Source organism: Atractosteus spatula, chromosome 8, assembly GCF_055471065.1.
Source record: "Atractosteus spatula isolate fAtrSpa1 chromosome 8, fAtrSpa1.hap1, whole genome shotgun sequence".
NCBI lineage: Eukaryota > Metazoa > Chordata > Actinopteri > Semionotiformes > Lepisosteidae > Atractosteus > Atractosteus spatula.
In genome coordinates, this window is record NC_142713.1 from 6007141 (window position 1) to 6027154 (window position 20014).

The window sequence follows — 20014 nt, forward strand, 5'->3', positions numbered from 1 at the left end:
ATTTCACAGAAAAGGTAACAAATTACATTTTGAGTCTGTGACGACTGATCAATGCCATTGTTTGCCAATGGTTAAAAAAACATCTGTCCTCCTTTTATTTGCTTACTACAATCTAGAATGCAACAGTCATACGTATATTTCAGGTGCCCTCCACACTATATTTTAAACTTAAGAATCTGTTTCACTTCTATCCAAAGAAAAATGCTTCTTCCTTCAAAAATGCATAACTTAATTTAAGGTCTGTGACTGATACGACATCACACTGCATACTAAGTACATCTCACTAAAGACATTACAAAATCTGAACTGCATGTATCTGTTTTTTTATTAAAAAATCTTTTGGCTAAAGGTAGTCAATATATATTATACATACAGTTGTCTTGCTAAGATAAATTCTTTACACAATTTGTATAAACAATGTATAAATCTGCACTGTGGACATAAATGCAAAATTCAAGATCTAGACTTATTTTTAAAATGTAAGAATAATTCAGAACATTATCACCTCTTTAGAAAGAGGGGACAAAGAGCATATTTCCCTCTCATGGCACCTTTTTTAAACTTTGTTTCTGAAATACAGTCACAACCCAGTGAAAAGCACTGGACAATACATTTATTTTTAAAACCTTTTTTTTTTTAAAGTCCTACAATATACCCGTAACCACAGAGTGGAGCAAATTTTGAATTTTCTCAATCTATTCACATCTAATATGACACATTTTTATATACAGAATTTATAAAAATCCAGAATTTACCAGAATATACCAGAATTTAGGAAAAATCTGGTGCAGAAAATTAAAAAATAATGATTTTGGGTTGGACCAATTTCACCCTGTTTTGCTGCATTTCACAAAATTCAGCAAGGTGGTGATGCTCCCAAAGGCAAGAAAAAAAAATACATAAACAGAACTGCATTTCTACTTTTGAGAAGTGATAAACACTGTATATGAAAACAAACCTGCAGTTTAATGACTTTAAAATATAAATGAAAAATTATAGTCTAGTGAGCCACTGGCTTGTAAGGCAGTCCTGCCTTAAAGACTTATAAAACAAACAAATGCTAATAGATTTTCCCACAAATTCAACGGCAGCCAAGTCTTTTGTTTCAGTACTTCATTCAGCTCCTCTCTATTGCGTAGGGATATTTTTCAGTCTGGCCTTTTACTGTGGTTCCCCACGTTTCAGACGAAAAGGAAAAAATTAAGTTTAACACATAGTGCCTCTAACTATACCCTCCCAAAATACCATTACACTGAAAAGGGTCAAATACCTTACAATGAAATAAATAAATGTGAAAAGACAAATAAGTGCACTCTGTAATTTTAGTTTGGGCTCCTGTCTTTCAATATACCATTGCACTCTGAAGCAAGAGAAGGAAGGAAAAACTGAATAAATACACTCAGTTTGTGTATTTGTAAGCGTCAGTGCAAAATGGTTCAATTCCCAATATTATCAGTTAAAAAATACAGACAGGCCCTAGAAATAAGAATAGTACCTTGAGCCAGAAAGTGCCTCTGCAACTCCAAAACATGCAATGTGAAACATTAACTCCCGAGTCAAAACCTCCATGTTTTAAAGTTTTAAAATATAAGGAGGAAAAGGGACAATCTACAGTTAATATTTACTGGCTGTCAAATTTATTTTTGGGCATTTTAATACTCGCAAATACAAATATTCAACACCGGAGTTTTAAAGGTACTGGAAAACTGCAGGCGTCGAGAAAGGTTTTTTGCAATTTTCTAAATATCCACATTTGCAGATATGAATGGGAACAAAGCCCCTTGGACTCATGAAAGAAGCAGGAGAGCTCATCTATCCATTACTACGCTGTGATGACAGCGAACGGCAACGGCAGCTGCATCATGATATGCATCGACACCGCCAAGAAAACAGGAAAGTTCCCTTAAAACCATGAGCTAAGTCAGGACGTCTCCTGTACGAATTTAGTTTTTGAATATTTAGAAGCAAACGCCTCTGGTGACGACCTGATATTTTCAGGAGGGCCTTGCCACGTTTTTAAGGCGATTGGCGGCGGATGAGCCTCGTGACCGAGAGAAGTCGCAGGTTTTCAGGCCGCACGAGGGAACGGAGCTCACCAGCGGCAGCCGGGGATCGGTAGGGGGCACCTGCACCCTTGGCAGGCGAGTGGAAGAAGGGCTGAACCCCAAGTCCAATGTGCCCGCACATGACAACGTACGGGTGTGGTGTGTGTGTGGCGGCGGCGGTGAGCGAGTCGGGTGGGAGCGGGGATGGGCGGGGCCTCCAAGGGATCGTACGAGCGGGAGTCACGTGGAAGGAGAGTGTGACGGCTCTGGAGACATCCTCAGCCTTGGCGAGGGAGACGGCTGAATCTCCACCAGAGCCTGCTCGGTCCCGACTGCCTTCGTCTCCTCTACGGATAACACACCCACCACAGAGGAGGGGTTGGGGGTTTAAGCAACGCTAACTTCTGCCAATCTGTCCTTCCAATTTGTGCTTCCAGTGCTTGCACATGCACACCCACATTTCCTCTTCTGTCACCTCCCATGCTATTGTACCTTATTTCGAGTCCCGTGCACAATAAGCATCATGCCAGTCCAGGAATCATCCAAGGCGCAACTGCTTTTCCACGCACCGATTCGAACGTTCGACCCTACTTTGCGAAATGAAAGCGATTAGAAATATACATGGTACCCCCCCCCCCCCCCCCCCGAAAGGCGCACACGCCGCCCACTAGGAAAAAGCATGAAAAAAAATTCTATCTGGAAAAGTTCAGCTTACGTTTGCATTTGGGGGGCGTTGGTCTTTTCGCCATGGCGAAACAGAAGAAACAGAAACAAAATATGGATTGCAGATAAAAAAGGCCAGTCAAAAAAAAACAAACAAACTGAATGCGGTACTTTGTGGTGAGGGCAAAAAATATCATTCAAAAATTAAAACACTCACGTGCGTGACACCTGATACAATTACGGCAGGATATTTCTTTGTGCAAGCCATGTAGCTCTATTTCGATTTGTGGGGGAAAAAAAATCCCACAGAACTCCGGTGCTGTCGAAAAATATTCTACATTGGAAATCTTTTCATGTTAACGTAACAGTGCAAAGCCTGGAATTCAACCCCTTTGAAAAAATTTAGCCTCATTGTGTTGCAAGACAACATAAAAGCAATTACACACTGCACCATCGGAATATAGGAGAAAAGAGATCAGGGAATTGATCAAATATAGATAGACTGAAAATTGTTAAAACTGTAGAATAAAATCTGTGAACATTTAAGAAATTTCACGTCCATAATTAAGTGTCATCATTTCTTATGACGATGAAATCAATATTAATTTTTTAACAACATTTCAGTCAGTTTGTCTAGTACCAGGTGATGTGTTATAGTTCTGCTAATTTATTTTTTTCTTAACATTGTAACGCTGTATGATGGATTTTTTTGTTGCACAACATAATACTAGCTATTTTTTTTGTGAGCATTAGCAAAAGCATTTTCTGCAGGTTTGTTTGGTAAAACGGTATTGTTGCATTTAAAGGTTTTATGTGTGAACCCTGTTGTGAAATGAAAACAGAAAGCAAATCAGTTTTTTTCGCACAATTTTTGGTTTAGCAGACAGCAGTTTCGGGACCTGACACCAGTCAAAGGGAACATGCTCACATTAGCACACTGCTGTTAGGCTGTTAGCAAATTCAGTTCCAATGTTCATTTTTTTTCCAGTGCTTAATATATATAAAAAAATGCACACGAAATTGAGAACAAAAACCTGGGAATCGATCGTAAGATAATATAAAAAAATCTCTGAAACAAAACATTTCTAAAAGAAACGGAGAGCGTTTTTCTCTCGGTAATGAGGCATTTTTCTCCTTTCTGTAAACGATAATACGGCATCTATGTTTTCAGATCTGCACTCAAACGTTCATATAAATACGTGCATGCAAGTACATACACAGCCTGAGACTATCTTCACAAATGATAACCTAGTTTTATGGAGTTTTATTGATAACCTAGTTTAATTGAAAATTGGCTAACGTACATTGTGCCTTGATGAAATTATTAATTCCAGCATTCATTTGCTCTAACATCTGCATTCAGCTAGTTTTTTTTTAACGTAGACTGCCGTTATGAAATAAATTCTTAAGTGATCAGTCACTTAATTTGTGGCTCTTGCACAGCCAACCAAAAACAACAAAAAAAGTAGCATTCAAACAAGACACCACAATATTGCAGAAAAACAGACTGGCACTGTCCCTAAAACTTCCCAAGGCAAATAAAAGCCACGAAGGGAGTTCGGCATCGCCAATATCCCCCTAAATCATAAAGGCAAAGTTTAGTGGCTATTAAACAGGCGAAAAATAACTTGAGCAAAATCAAAGACAGCTTAACACTAAAGCAAGAAGGAAACAATTTGTCGTCATGCTGTCGCATCCAGGAACCCTAGATCGCAGGGGGGGGGACACACACGTTTTCTTTTCATGCCCTCCAACTGACAAATAAAACTTTTCTCTCTCTTTTTTTTTTTTAAACGTTTCCAGCACAGGTCCAGCCCCCGGAGAGGAGCGGCGGCGGCGCTCGGAAGGCATCCTGCGAACGGCCGGAATAAAATTAAAAGAACGCACACGCCAAATGAGCCCCAAGGAGAAAAATGCCCCCCGAACGCGTCGCTCACCTGAATCTGACAGAGGCGGCCTCCAGGCATGCGGGTGCTGGACTGAGAGACGATCTAAAAAAAAAGGCTGTTTTTTTTTGCGCCCACCCCCCACCACCACCACCACCACCGACCCCCTCACACTTTTCAGGATCCGAAGCTCTGCTGCTGAAGAGGAGAAGAAGGCAGTCGGCTAGCCCTGTTATACAGTGGTGGAGGCAGGCCTAAGAATCGCAAGGCAATCCCTACCTAGCAACCAGCCCCAGCCGCACGCACCCCTGCCATCCCAGCCCCTGGTTTGGCAGGGCTCACAACAATAGGGGGCCGTGAGGGTGGCTGGAAGGCGCGTGTTAAGCCCGTCTGGTAGTTAACAAGTCTTTGAATGAAGAATGTTAGCAAACAGACAAACAGCATGTCTGATGCATGCTAATAACACTTTCCAGTCCGGCCTCAGTGCTGGGCCTATGAATTATTCAATAGTCTGAAAAAGGAACCCCCCCCCCCCGCCTCCCTCTCCCGCCTTCCACCCCCCTCGCCCTTCCCAACTCAAATACCTTCACTACAGAAGAGCAGAAACTATTCAGGCCGCTCTTTCATTCTTCTCTGAAATAATTCTGCAACTAAAAAAAAAAATCCCAAACTCCAGAAGCAGGCCTGCTGAACATGCACGATCACTGCACGTCACTTTTTTTTTGCACTTCTCTGGGCAACATTTCCCCCCCCCCCACCGCCCCTCTCTCTCCCTCTCCCTCTCTCTCTCCCCCCCCCCCTTAAAATTCAATCGACGCATTTTTCACTCATTGCCTTTTTTATGTCTTTTGTTTGAAGTTGGCACCTGTCCCAGAAAGAGCTCCACCACAGCACAGCCCTCGCACTCCCCTTGTCAGGAGAAAGAGCCAACGAACTAGAGAGAGCAGGAGAGAGACGCACACACAGAAAAAAGAGAGGGAGAAAGAGAGAGAGAGAGAGGGGCGCGATACTTGCAATAGACCCACTGGCACTTACAAATGGCACGCCGTCTTTACCCGCAGATGTGCAGCACGCTCAGAAAACACAGCCATTTTTTTTTCCCGGGCAGAAAAACCGCGTTGCCATGGTCGATACCCATGAAAGGTTGCGAACGGCGAGGGCGTGTGGCAGGGGCGGAGGGGCGGTGGGCCATGTGGGGTGGGGGGTGGGTGGTTGGTGGCGGGCGGCAAACGGTTCGAGGTAGAAAAGTCCATCCCGGCGACGACACGATGCGCAGAAGAAAAAAAAGCGGGAATATGCCCCCTCCCCCCCCCCAAAAAAAGACCAAAAATCTCCAGATGAGTGCGCCCCACCACCGCCGCCGCCGCCGCCACCCCCAAACACACACACACCCCCACCCTGGAAAAAAAGTTGCGCCGCTTTCGGAAAACGTCTAGAAAAGGCCAACGACAGCCCCACCAGAAGAGAGGAAAAAGGCGGAAAAAAAAAAGATCGGGATCAACAAAAATCCGAAACAACAAAAACCAACTTGTTGCAAGGCTGTTTCGCGCTGGTGTGCAGCTCGTTGGAGGCAGAGGGTTAAAATCCATTTAGTAGTAAAAAAAGAAAAACTCCTTCTCTGGCACAGGCTGTCTAAAGGGGTGGCCCTTGCAGTAGAAATAGCAGAGCCACTTTTTTTTTGTCCTTTTTTTTTTCCCCGCAGAGCTCCAATCTCCCTCTTTCGAGCGGCTGGGGCTGACTGTTGAGAGAGAGAGGAGAGGAGGAGAGTGTGTGTTCGGGAGAGGAGCTCAGCTGATGATGAAACAGGAGGCATGGCAGAGTGTGTGAGCGAGTGGCTTTTTCATCACACACATCCACACAGCAAGGAATTGTGCTTGCACTTGAGAGAGAGAGAGAGAGAGAGGGGAGGGGGGTGAGCAGGGAGGTGGGAGAAATGGAGTATACCACTCCCCCTGGGTGGCGCAGACTCAGTGCTGGTACTCGCGCCATGCTGTTACTCCATACCTAGGTAGCAGGAGGAAGGAGAAGGGCAAGAAGAAAAAAAAACCAGAAACCGACTGAAGGAATTCTCAAGTAAGCACTCTTCAGATTCCTGCTGCTACGGCTTGTGTATTTCAGGAGTTCATTAGCAAAATGGGAGAAGGAACAAAAGGGGGGGGGGGGGAAAGGGAGTTTTTAAAATGTTTTCCCCCAATCCTCACAGTCTGTTAACTCATTCATTCAACCTATACTGTATGGGAACTGTACCCTCTGAGACAAGGGGAGAACACAACACAAAATTGTCATTTAGCACCTCAAATGGGGAGTATGGGGGGGGAATGGAAAAACCTGCAAGAAAGAACTGCCTTTTTTGTTTTTTCGCGTTGTCGCAGGAGAACAAGCAGCCCCCAACCAGCAGCTCTCACGAGTTAAAACTGCTTTGGCCCTCACAGCTCTGCTGGCAAAGAGTCAAAAGCTGATAAGCATTTGGGCGAGACAGCTCAACTGCTGTGCTGGAAGAAAAACAGCTGCCATGATTGCAATTTGATTGAGAATGCACACACACACAAAAAAAAAAAAATCCAGCCGCTCAGCCAGCGCGGGCGAGAGACGCAGCACAACCAGGCAGGAGGCAAAAGACGGCGAGGAAGGACAGTACAAAGGACACCTAGGATCCACCTGGCCAAAGTCGAGAGTTTGGATTGCAAACATTAAAAGCTGTCTGAAAAGTTTGGGGTCAAATAATCTCGCAATGCTTACAAGCTTGTCTGCCTCCACTCACCCCCAACCCCCTTAACTCCCCTCTGCCCCATGCACACACCCTTTACCCTCAAGGACTCATGCCAAAAGTCACGGTACTGGTTACCAAAAGCAGTTCCAGGTCTTATTTTTCCCCGTGTTCACACATTCTATGCCCAAGAATGCAAGCTGTCGTGCAGTACAGCAAAGAGTTGCTCAATTGTCTCTACTGGTACATATTTTCACTGTTTTTACCCCCCTCTCCCTCTCCCTCTCTCTCTCTCTCCCTGTCTCGCTTCTCTGCGACCAACATTTGGCTTTTTCCATTTGTGGCAGACTACTGTAACGCTATTGTAAAACAGTTTCCTGCCTCTTTTGGCTCTGGTTCCAAAAACCGGTAGGCTAGGCTAAGCAGTACAAACTTTTTTTTTTTTTGCCTGCCCGAAGCAGCAAGGAATAAAACAAAACAAAAGTATTTTTCTTTAATCTATCTGCTGTGTGTGGACTATGCTGACAAGCTTATTTCATTCACTTCTGTTCTGTTGTAAACGCTGTGCACAGTGAGAGCAGCACAGGACGATGGAGGACAGCATGCAAAACACCAGGTGGGGAAGCTCTTTCCTTCTAAACTTTTCTTTGTCTCTGTTTCTAGAAAGGAATCGTGTGTCATTAAAGTGTTCGTGCAGATCATCTTAATATGGCTGCTGCTCACTCAAGACCTTGCACGCATATTATATCTGCAGTGCTTGCATGAACGGAGTACAAAATCCACCCTGTGCATGCTGGTCTGCTCCCTGCTAAGACTGTTCTCCAGGCTACCTTGGATTCATCCTGCGTGTCTGCCATTGAGCCGGTTAGCCTTGCGTTGTCACTTAAAACGAATCAATCCGGACGCCAAATTAAATTTAAGAACTCCCTCGAGGACCTCTTGCGTTTCGCAAAAGCCAAAAGCCTCCCCTCCACAGCCGACGCAAGAAAAAAGAAAAGAAAAAAAGAATAAAAGAGACAGAAACCGAAAACATCCTTTTTTTTATATAACAATCTCTCTTAGCAACAGAATTTATTGGTGAGCTTGCTTTGGCTTCTACTGGAAGCCCTTCCTAGGCAGAATGATTCGACGTCACATCTCGCCATGTTTTCTAACCAATTGAAAAATCCACTGATGTAATCAAAAACATATATACATACAGAAATACGTATGTGTTTAAACAGGTTTAGATGCATCAGAAAAATATACATGCATTTGCACAGGTACATTTTCACAAGTGGCCTTTTGAGAGACACGGCAGGATTTTTTCTTAACTCCAGAAAGTTCCTCAGCTGCATACTGTATAATCTCTAACTCTGATCTATTGCCTGGCAAGCCTGTTCCTCTGTACATTTAAGAAAGTTCATTTAAGGATACACTCGAGCTTCTGGGTTCATTGCCAACTCTCAACAGTCTGTGCTTCTATATTGCCTCATCTCTGAGTTCAGATAACTCTGCGTGCCTCTGCGCGGATTATCTACAAATTTAAGAGTGTTATTCACGTTAAGCTTTTTTGCATTGTTAAAACTAATGTCTTTAACACTGCTGCAGGGCAGTGAAGTTGAAGCTCTGTGTAATATATCCTGTAAACACGAGCTAGAATACTTAACTATACTGCTGCGGTGCACATTTACATTTAGGTAAAAAAAAGATTAAAGAAAAGTAGGATAAAATACGTACGTGGAACAGAAAGACAAGTACTGTGCAGCAAAAACAGTCAAGGGCTCTGAAACTTGTTTAGCCAAATAACACAAGTGGTACTTTTAGAAAAAAAAATACATTTTGCTTTTTAGGGAAGTAGGCAGCTCCGAAACAAAGTCAGATCCCTCGGACAATACATTTTTGTGCGCCTGTCTTACTGGGAAATTAGAATATGAACTAAAAACAAAACTTTGAACGCACTACATATAAGTAAACCAAAAACAAGCAGAAAGATTTTAGAAGTTTAAGCTTTGTATGCGCACACATACAGCACAAATACATCTATTCATACGGATATGTGTATCAATATTTAAATATATCAGAACACCTACATGTAGACTGTCTATATAGATTACTAGAATTGCTGTCACTGCTAACAAGTTGTACAGATGTATCAAATTATCAAACACATTTTAAAATGCGCTTCTTCAATCTGCATTAACAAATAGACATCTTGGTAAATAGCTGAGACAAAATGGCTGCTTCGATCTATCTGACAAACTGGATAGCATGCATATTAATCACATTTCATATGGTGGAATTCTATTATTTAAATATTTCTTTTCTAAATGTGAAGTATCATAAAGAGGTAGGAAAACAAACCTCTTTGTCGGTTTACAGACATACTGTACACCATTAAGCTAAGTTCTCACAAATGCTTTCTGTGCTGTGTTTGTGGATTCATTTACAGTAATAAGCACGTATTCTGCTTTCTCTGGTAGATTATGTGTCCTACCTAGACAAAATGGAATGCCATGAATTTTCTTAATGCCTCACATGTAAACCTTGCATTTGTAAAATACGGATATCCCAAATCATTTCATAAATAATTATGTATTTTTAGCATTTTATTCAAAACATAATTTCCTGATTTATTATTAAGCACTGGCAAACAAGGAAAGGCAAAAATACAGCTGCGTTTTATTATATTTCGATAAATGCTGAAAAAAACTTTATACTCTTCAAAAGTTCTCATTGAGCCAAATCCTCGATATTTTATAAGAGCAGCTTATTAAATCTTTCTTATTAAGTGTGTTACTCACTGTATCTTTTGCTTATGAAGACATGTCTTTATTATGAAACAGCACAGTATGTTGTGCATAGCTATTTCTCAAAATCATTTTACAGTGATGTCCGAAAAAGTACCAGGAAGAATAATTTGTGCCCGATTTTTTTTTTCTCAGAAATATAATCTTCTTCTAAGAAGTTGAAAACCAAGAAAATGAGAATGGCTGCTAATTAAAGTTTAAGGTTTATTTCCCTGTTTAAATTCTATTTTGTTCTGTAAATATAATCTAAGCATATATAGCAAAACCTGAATCCAGTTTTAGTAACCAAGATAGAGATTATAACGCATTTATTGGAATTCTACAAAATAAAAGCAATCAACAACCATTGTGTTTTCATGGTGAAATATTTTTGTTCCGATTAAGATACATTTTTTTTAATCAATCAAATTAATAAAAAGTTCAAAACAAAACAAAAAAAATGGTGAAGAAATGAAACAAATATAAATCGTATCTAAATTGCACACCTTCCAGGAAGGCAATTTCTTTTCCACACACACGCTATGATATAAATGAAAAAAAAACTTTAAATTATAAATGTTTTTGACTGAGAAGAAGAACGAACGAGTCCATTTTAGAGGTCAAATCAGTGTGAACCAAAACTAAGAGATTCATCCACAAGAAGCACAGGCTGAATGCCAACAACAAAAGCCCTTTTCGACTGCAGACGTTTAAAAAATGCAGTGAGAGCTTTTTTTGCATTAATGGCTATAATCTTTTGCTTTAAACTAACGGCAGCTCCCCCATAACAGTAAAAACAGAGAGATAAATAGGAACAATGAATAATTTACAAATTAATTTGATGTTCATTTTCCGAGAAGAACTTTGCCTGGATTGCAGCACCTAATGGATACTCAGTTATACTTTTTAGATGAGGTGGAAATGCAGCCGAGAATGTGATCCACGTTAAGATGATAATTCAAAGGAAGCAGGACAGTTGTAGGGGAAAAGAGGTTTATTTTTTTCAAACAAGGGAACTACTTAACCATTTTTAAGCTCCTTCAAACAACAGAAGGGAGTTCCGATTCAGATTCTCAGGCAGTTAAAATGGTCTTCTGACTATCAATACTGTTTGGCTGGCTGATATTGAAATCAGCTTTTAAAAAAGGGTGGCAGTGTTTAATACGTAGCTTTACATCCAAATGATGACGTTACATAAATTTAAAAACAAAGATAACAGGAGCGACGTTCAAAGAGGCCTTCGTTAGCGTAGCGCGAGCCCCAAACAAAGCTCTGAGCCTTACCAGGTGAAGACCTGCCTCCCACCAGCTTACAGACTCAGGCTCCTGAAAGCCGAGATATTTCCAAGGTCACGGAGCTGATCTTAAAAGCCGTAGGAAGGCAATGTGTCAGCTAGCCTCGGAGGGCGAGAAAAAAAAAACAACAACCCCTGCTACTTAGGAAGAGCAGAAAATGAAAAGAGGGCTTTTTTTTTCCTGTTTCCAAGTTAAGGACCCCCTGCCACAGGGGGTGTGCGGTGGTCTTCTCCGAGACGCACGTGTCTGAACAACTTCTCTATTTCATCTGGGACCTCTGAGGGCACTCCCCATTGAGAAGGGAACAAAGGCCATGACCCTAGGTCAAAAGTGTTACACAGGGAGTAAGCTGACCCCATTGAAAGACACTGCACTGTTTGCTTTGAGTAGGTAGAGATTATTAATACATTAACTAATACGGATTAAAGGTTATCCCCCTAGGGATGTCACTCAGAGTGTCGTACATCACTCCTTATTAACATCTGTGACCTCTTTACTGCTCCTAGACGTCACTCCACCAAGTATTAGGCTACTCAGCAGCTTAAGACCCTTTTATTAACTTAAATAGAATGAGGAAAATATGCAGTTTGGACACATGCTTACGAAGGGCAGTTTTTTTTAATATATATATATACCTAGACTGAAAAACACAGTAGAGTGCAAATTTATTAGAACACCCCCATTGCTTCTGTAGTTTTTGATTTGTTGCGCACATAAAATCAAACCGCTGTAACAGCACATCCTGGAAAATTGTCAAATAGTCAAATTATTGATTGTTTAATTTTACTGACGACTTTAATATGCCACATCTGCAGTCAATTTAAAGCAGTTTTTGAGGAGAGGAGCACACAGCCACAAACAGTAAAATGCAATAGATTTTGTTTTTAGAGGTTTGTTGTTCATTTTTAGCACAATTAATGGCGTCACAGATTCAGCATGCAGGATATGGCATGTTAGCCCAATGTGCTGTTTCTTCAGGGACAGAGCCCAAACAGACCTCCATATTCGGGAAAGACAACATTCTCTAAAGGCAAAGAAAGATATTTGAAACCCCTTGTTTGTGTACGGGTTACCTGTAAATCGAGTGCGGAGAAATCAACAAACAATTGCTGTGGCAAATATTAGTGTTCGTGCCTGAGAAACTCAATAAACGCCTCAAATTCTTCAAACAAATGAGCACACTAACGGAATCACAATTACCCCAACAGGCATTTGCAGATGACACTGAAGAATTAGAGCTAAAATACAGCATTGCCCCCCCCTACTTTTTCATCCTATAACTGGCTCACCTATAAAATGCTATAACGAGGATAATGACATCCAAACTAACCTAATCACTAATAGAACTATAGAAATAATTATGCCCCACTTTTTCCAAAATGCATATTTATATAATGACTGCCAATTAAATGCAAAATCACAATTATTTACATTTGACAATGTAAATTGTAAACAAATATAAAATGCAAAAGGAAAAGCGAGCAGCTTCTTTTTTTTTTGGCCCCGGCATTTTGATGACTCTACCTTTCTATCATATAAAATGGGGGTGTACATGAGTTCAAATCACAAAATGGAGGACTAGTCAGACCTGCAGCCTTTAAGATTGTCACTGATTATTAAAGAATCATTAAAGAACGTGGCACTGCACACAACTTCAGGGAACCAAAAAAAGATTTTGCTTTCTTTACATTATAAATAGCTTATCATTTTAAAAATAAATGTTTTTGTTTTTTTTTACTTCTGATGATTTTGCAGATATCAAGTCGAATTATCAGAATCAGTTTATTGGAGAGCAAATTTACCAATGTGAATATTTGTTTGCTCTTTTAATATTTCTGGAAGGCGCACTTTCAATAAGCACCGAAACCCAGGCTTTATTTTTTAACAAGTACTGCAAAGTAAAGTACATACTGAATTGAACACCGAATTGTCAAAGTCAAAATCAAAAAGCCCTGTACAGATACAAGCAATGCATTCGCCTTTTACTTTTCAGCACTGCCAAAAATAAAGTAACAAGTGTAATATTGTTAAGTATTTATGCACTTTCTTTTTTACAGAAGTCAACAAATATATAGCCCATCGAGAACATTATTGGGTAGAAAATTGATGTGAATGTTTAATGTTAATTAATGTTTTTTGAAAAACAGATATTGGGTATAATTACAACCATCTGGTTAAACACATTTTTCCTATATTTATATTTTATGTTTTGTGTTGCACATACTGTAATTTTATATTTAGATTTTACATTTATATTTAGTGGTGTACATAAGGTTATACCTCTGCACATTCTCTGCAAAATTCAATCAATTGAAGTTTGAACTCTATCTGCATTGTAGAATTCTGCTTGGATGTCCTCCCCAGGCAAACTACTATCTTTGCAACTGAATATGGCATCATCCACATATTAAATTTAAAATATAGGACGGCAAATATGCATGCAGTAAGACTTTCTGCTTAAGCTGTATTTCAGGCACTTTTCGGTACAAGAGACTGAAGCAGACGTCAAATACAGACGAGCAGGAGACATTCACTAGCATATACATTATGTACAAAAATCATTCTAAAATAGTTGCAAGTTGTCCAATTTTACTTATAGATGCCATCATTTCATTTTGTGCTCAGTATGTAGAGTGCACTTAATTTGCACCAGTCTATTAAAAAGACATTGCAAATGACATATGAATGACATAAAAACACACAGAATAATTAACTAACACCCAGATTGAAAGAATATGTACATTCTAGGAACATTAAATAAATCCTGTCAATATTCTAACCCCCTAAAACAAATCAAATTATTTTACAACTGATATATACAGTACTATATTAAATGTGTCAACTTCTAAGGTATGATACAACCTCACCGTGCCTTTGAAGACGCAAAGTGCTAAATTTCTGTTTTTTCACATTTTGGGAAGGTAAAAAAGAGAAGATTGGAACAATATCTAAACAGATTAGCTCATGCCCTTACGAATTTTAAGGATTTCGTATTAGTAGTCTTATTTGGACTGGTGTAAAACAAAACAAAAAAAGTTTTAAAACAGCAATATTTAAAAAGGGTAGCTTCCAAAAAAAAAATGTTAATTAAAAATGGATTTTGGCTATAAAAATAATGATGCAACATTAAGTATTTTCAGAATTTATTTCACAACACCATGTATTTCTTTACCAGCTATAAAACTATAATACATAATGAAAATTACAATTTCATGATTCGGCAACATCAGACGAAAAAAACAATATTGCGCTGGCATTTTTGCACACTCTCCGTAAGGCAAAAAAAGGCAAAAGAGTAAAATGAACTAAACTAAAAAAATCCCAAAGCAGTAGAGAAGTGTTATAAAATTGTTTTCCTTAAGTTCCAGTTCCTTTAAAAGCTTTAACTGGAGGAAAAGAGCAACTTTGAACGCAGAAAAAAAAGTTACTGAACATTACACAACAACCAAGTAATAAAAGTAAAATAAATAACTTGCAAATGCAACCCAAATTGTAAATCTTCTGCCCAGAAGAACTATTCTAATACTGAAATTTCAGAACCCAGATTACACCTTGGACAAGATTATAATATTTTATCATATTAAAATCGTACTGCTTTTTTAATACATGGACCCTCATAGAACAGTGTTAAATTTCAAAGATCCTTTTCCTAATTCAAAGTAAAAATAAAATGTTATTGTCCAGTTCTATTATGTGTCTTTTTCACACTTCAAACAGTAATATTATACTGATTACTATTCCTAATACCAAAAACTTCAAATTATTATTTTCACATACGCCCCTCAAAAATATTGTATTATAAAGATACATTTAAAATTCTGTGAGCATGTCACAACCAGACTACAGTAACACCACCTTGTGTCCTGTGTCACCGGAGAAAAAGTCCTAAAATCCTTCTTACCAATTCTGATATAATTTACGGCACTTTCACAAACACACAACCGTGGAGACAAGAGACAAAGGCTGTTATTTCTGTAAGCAAATAACACCACAAAAAAATACTGATGAAACAGAAGTGAGATATCTTGTTCCACAATGATTCTACAACATTGTGATTGAATTATTTATCTAGCTCACAATAAGTAAGTACACAAGTCACACAGTGTGTGGAGTGGTTAAAAAAGAATGTTAAAAAAAATCAACACTACTTAGGCTGGGAAGATTTTCCTCAAAGCAAACAACACAACACACGGCAAATCTTGTTTCACGGTGTTGAACTGTAGGATTCAACAATTCGGGATTATTATATCATGATACAGAACAGCCTCTTCCTGTGGATTTAAATACCAATTTTATTTAAGCTAAGATCCATTTGCAAACTAAAATATTTTCTTTCAAAATCGTTTAAAAAATAATTTATAAAGGGTATTATAAATAAGGTAAGTATTAAATTAAGCATTAAGTCCTGATAGTAAATTGGCAGAAATTAAGAAATTCAGTGAGACTTATTTGGTTTAATTTCTACATGTTAATCAGCTTTATCTTACAAGTACACACAAGTATGTGTGCTCTGTACACAACGCAATTTTGAGAACGGACTGAAGGATTTACTTGAGTTGAGGTTTAAACCAAAATGTAAAATGAGGTCAATGTAATAAAGATGGTGATAATTAAATTTTCACTCAGAATGTACTTTAGGTATTTGAAACTGTTGAAATATGTAGTGTAATTCATGTATGATGAAAGAATTTAATTCATGGGCGGTATATGCGATATTGATACTAAAAGTAAGAATAATAAAAAAGTCATTAGCCGAGCAATTTTAACAATTTTCAAAACTGCCTACAAGGAACACAATTCTGTTATATTGATATCATTCCAAAGGTACCTCAGTAAGTGGGGCGTATACAGTATATGCTATGTAAAAATCCTTATGTGGTAAAAAAAAAAGGTTTTCACTTTTTTTTCCCTAAAAAACTATAACAACATTAGAAGCTAAAAATCTTGCAAAATAAAACCTTTTTATTTATGTTTTCACTGGCTTTACACTAAATACAAATCACACCATTTTCAATATTCACTTTTCCCTCCAAAACATCTTCAGTAGACATTCACCAAGAAATGCTCCTTGTCTGTAAGACCACAAAAACAAGGACTTCGATGTCAGCTCACCTTTACTTGGTCAGACTGTGGTTATTACCCAAGCGAGCTCAAACACAGAAGAGGTTTCCCTAAAAAGACTGCTGGTGCATTACTTATTTTGAAATATGAAAAAAAAGTGTAAAAATACCTTTTCTATTGCCAGCAAGGTGGGCTGACACACCCATTTAAAATGTAGCCCCTCAATTAAAAAAAAATATACATCTTTCACTCCACTCCAGACTAAAATTACGTCAGATATTTTCTTCTAAATATTTATCGGTATAAACGGATTCCAACAGATTAATTCAGAAGAAGTTTGACTAAAACAAAAATGTAGTTTTAATACTTGCTAACCAGGTGATATAAATTGACAGGGAACGTCTGGGTTTATCTAAGCTTTCTTCCAAATGAACTTTCCGATTAACGCGTTTTGTTAAATACAAATTTATAATACATATCTGTAAAACCCACTTGTACAAAAAAACAGAAACTTGTCCACTTTTTGTGCTTGACAGAATACAGAAAAAACAGTCCAATTTAAATTGTTTTCAAAGCTGAAAATCAACTCTTGCTACAGTTTTTTTTCAGAATGTAAAAGAACATTTCTTTTTTAATAAATCATGAATAGCAATTACAGCATTTATTTTCAGCAATAATAACTAGAACAACATGACAACAGTTTTAAGTAATATTCCATAAAGTAAGATTTAAAGTAAGATTTCTTACATTTCTTCTCTAATGGTCGCAATACTTTGTGACTTATTGCCTTTTTAAATCGAAAAAATGAAAGCATTGCATTTTATGATTCCAGTTTTAATGTGGCCCAGTCTTTCTTTAAAAATTACACCTCACAAAAGAAGTAAGGATTTTGTAGAGAAATGTAAAGAAATATTATTAATTTGAAAAGTTAAACCTGCAGCATTTATGGTGATTATTAATGTTCTACAACCAATTTGTCTGGACAGTTTTAATGTGGAAAAACCTACTGTTCACTTCTATTAGCACACCAAGTTATGAAATGCAATGAAAAAAAAGCAGCAATATTTCTATTTCTCTTTTATTTTTATATTTATCAATATTTCTCTTTTATTTTTATCTCTATTTTTACATTTTCAAATAATAGACATCACTTCTAAATGCAGGTATTTCAATGAAAACATGTTAATTAACATGTTTATAGAAATGGTGTGAGTTTTGTTTTTCTTTTTTGTGGCTACTGTTTTGAATAACTTCTTTTTCTTTTGGAAAAAAAATATATTAAAGTCCCTGCCTTTTATTGTCACAGCTTATTTCTATTTATGTGTTACCAGTCAAGGGGTGATTTTTTACAAAACTGTAACTGGGAGTATGAAAGCATTGGTTTTTAAAAAAGCTTTAAAAAAAGAGGAGCTTTAGTAATGCAACCTTTCTTTATTCCTGCTACAGATACACACATTAAAAGAAGGAGTAGCTCAGAAGACTAGAAAACAGATGCACACTAATATGAAAACCATGGTCAATTCTCAGTTCATTCATTTTTAGTCCCAAGGCTTTTCTGCATTAAAAAATATATAATCAAGGTTAAAAATTACATTTTCTGTATGCCATTTTATATATATATAAAGAGTACATATACTGTACACTTATTGAACTGTTAATATAAACCTACAAATACATTCCCTTACCTAACATTGAAAAAATCCATTACTAAGAAAAATAAGTCGGGAACAAATAAGAAGTGTATCTGTTTGAGTTTTTAAAAGGATTGTGTCGAATGTTGTTTACTGTTGGTTCTGTGTTTAGATTAAGTCCTTTTCAAATGTGACTAACGTTTGAAATATAGTCCAATACAGCACCACCAATTATCGAACGTTGCCCCAAAGAAAAACTATAATGTGCCTTTCCCTCACAGGACACATTTTAACAGCAGTTAATGTGAAGGGGTCCATAAAAAAAAAAACAATTAAAAAATTTACCCTTTTCCATACTGTACTAACATTATAAGGTTCACAACACAAAAACACACTACAGATATCAATGAACCGTCCATAAGCAGGCCTGGAAAAAAATCTATCATGATAAATGTATTAAATGATTATATTTCTTTGATGCTGTAAAGAGATGGGGTCGTGGGCCTTGCAGGAATTTGCTGAGACATTTATTTTTCAGAGAATTAGACAGAAATTCAGATGTAAAACTCACCTGGCTTATTTTTTTACTCCCTGGGATTCTGCTGGATAACAGTAACTGCCAAGCAGGCTGCACAAAAAAAGTGAGCCTATCCAATGTCAGCTCCACAGTCTTCGTTTTGGACCCAAGCCGAATACAAACTGTGACTAACTACCCCATTATATTTCTCCTGGCACTTTTTGAAGCAAACTTATTATACGGTTCAGCGTGGCATCTAAACCAGGACATAGTAAGTCCTTTTTCTACAAAAAAAAAAGAGTGATATCCTAGGAAAAACTGCATCTCCGCAATACCAGCATTCTGCCTTTTCTCTTTTATCTTTTGCTTCTATTATTATCAGCAAATCTACCGCTTGCTTCAGCAGGTTTAGAGCTGTGGACCAGCTTCATTTCACCAAGATGAAATCTGGACTGATAGTCCATTTTTTTCCTGAAAATAAAGCGAGGACACACAACTTTAACCCGGCTAACGTTATTCCTCGTTGATCTCCTGCATCTGACAGCCCCGTCAGCTCCTCTGAAGATCGACAAGCTTTTCTCTCAGTACCAAAAGAGACGTTCAGTTGCTTTAACAAATCCACAGTAATGTCTCTCAGGGGGCTTTTAGTTCCTTTTTTTTAGGAACTGATAGGCAATGAGGAATCTATAACATACATTGTGTTATTTTATTGTTTACAGGTCATTCAGTGAGGGATCTAAGATGTCTGCCCACTGTCTGTGCGTCGCCATTTTGAGCTCCTCCTCAGCTCTGGGCACCAGAGCCGTTATTAACCTTTCTGGTGACTTGGGTAGAAACTAAGCTGTGCCCAACTGTCCACCCACTCCTACCAAGTAAAATGACTGCCACTGCTTTAGATGCTACATATCATCTAAAAGGCAATGTACGTGCAAAACATGAGAAATAATCAAATCCCCAACATGACGTGTTCATTCAGGCATCGAATGTCAGATGTCAGAGTGTTCCAACTTCAGACAGATTTTGTGTTCAACCAAAATCTCTACCAGATCACTCGGGTGCTCATATGACAATGCTGATCGGAACCCGCTCTTCAGTAACTTTAAACTCTCAATACTGTAAGGACGATAAGGGGTGCAGTCAAAAGGACAGCAAAGCTTAGGTTTGGATACAGAGCCGCTTTTCAGAAGCACGTCTTCTTTGTGCCATGGTGGGATAGAAGCATTTTTATCCCTTGTCTCTACTTTTCTCCTCTTTCCTGCACAACAGATTTTGGCTGAAACTCGAGTTTCATTTAACCAACAAAATCTGAAACTGTCCCTTTATCCATTTTCTAACCACTTCATCCAATTCAGGGTCGCAAGGGAGCCAGAGCGTATCCTGGCCAATAATAGGTAAGGTGGGGTACACTGTGGATGGGACACCAGTCCAGTGCAGGAAACAC

The 20014-nt window shown here is 38.4% G+C and overlaps 2 long non-coding RNA genes across 2 annotated transcripts in view; one reads left to right on the forward strand and one right to left on the reverse strand.

Moving 5' to 3' along the window:
• The window catches only part of LOC148829106 (uncharacterized), a 43021-nt gene extending 37050 nt beyond the window's left edge, over positions 1-5971 (reverse strand). The window contains exon 1 of the long non-coding RNA XR_016091483.1: positions 5630-5971. This is a non-coding gene — a long non-coding RNA (uncharacterized LOC148829106). The remainder of the gene's footprint in view (positions 1-5629) is intronic.
• A 605-nt stretch (positions 5972-6576) lies between these two features.
• LOC148829107 (uncharacterized) lies at positions 6577-10351 on the forward strand. Its single transcript, XR_016091463.1, has 3 exons — positions 6577-6667; positions 7874-7917; positions 10226-10351. It is a non-coding gene; the product is annotated as an uncharacterized LOC148829107 (long non-coding RNA).
• Positions 10352-20014: the final 9663 nt, after the last annotated feature.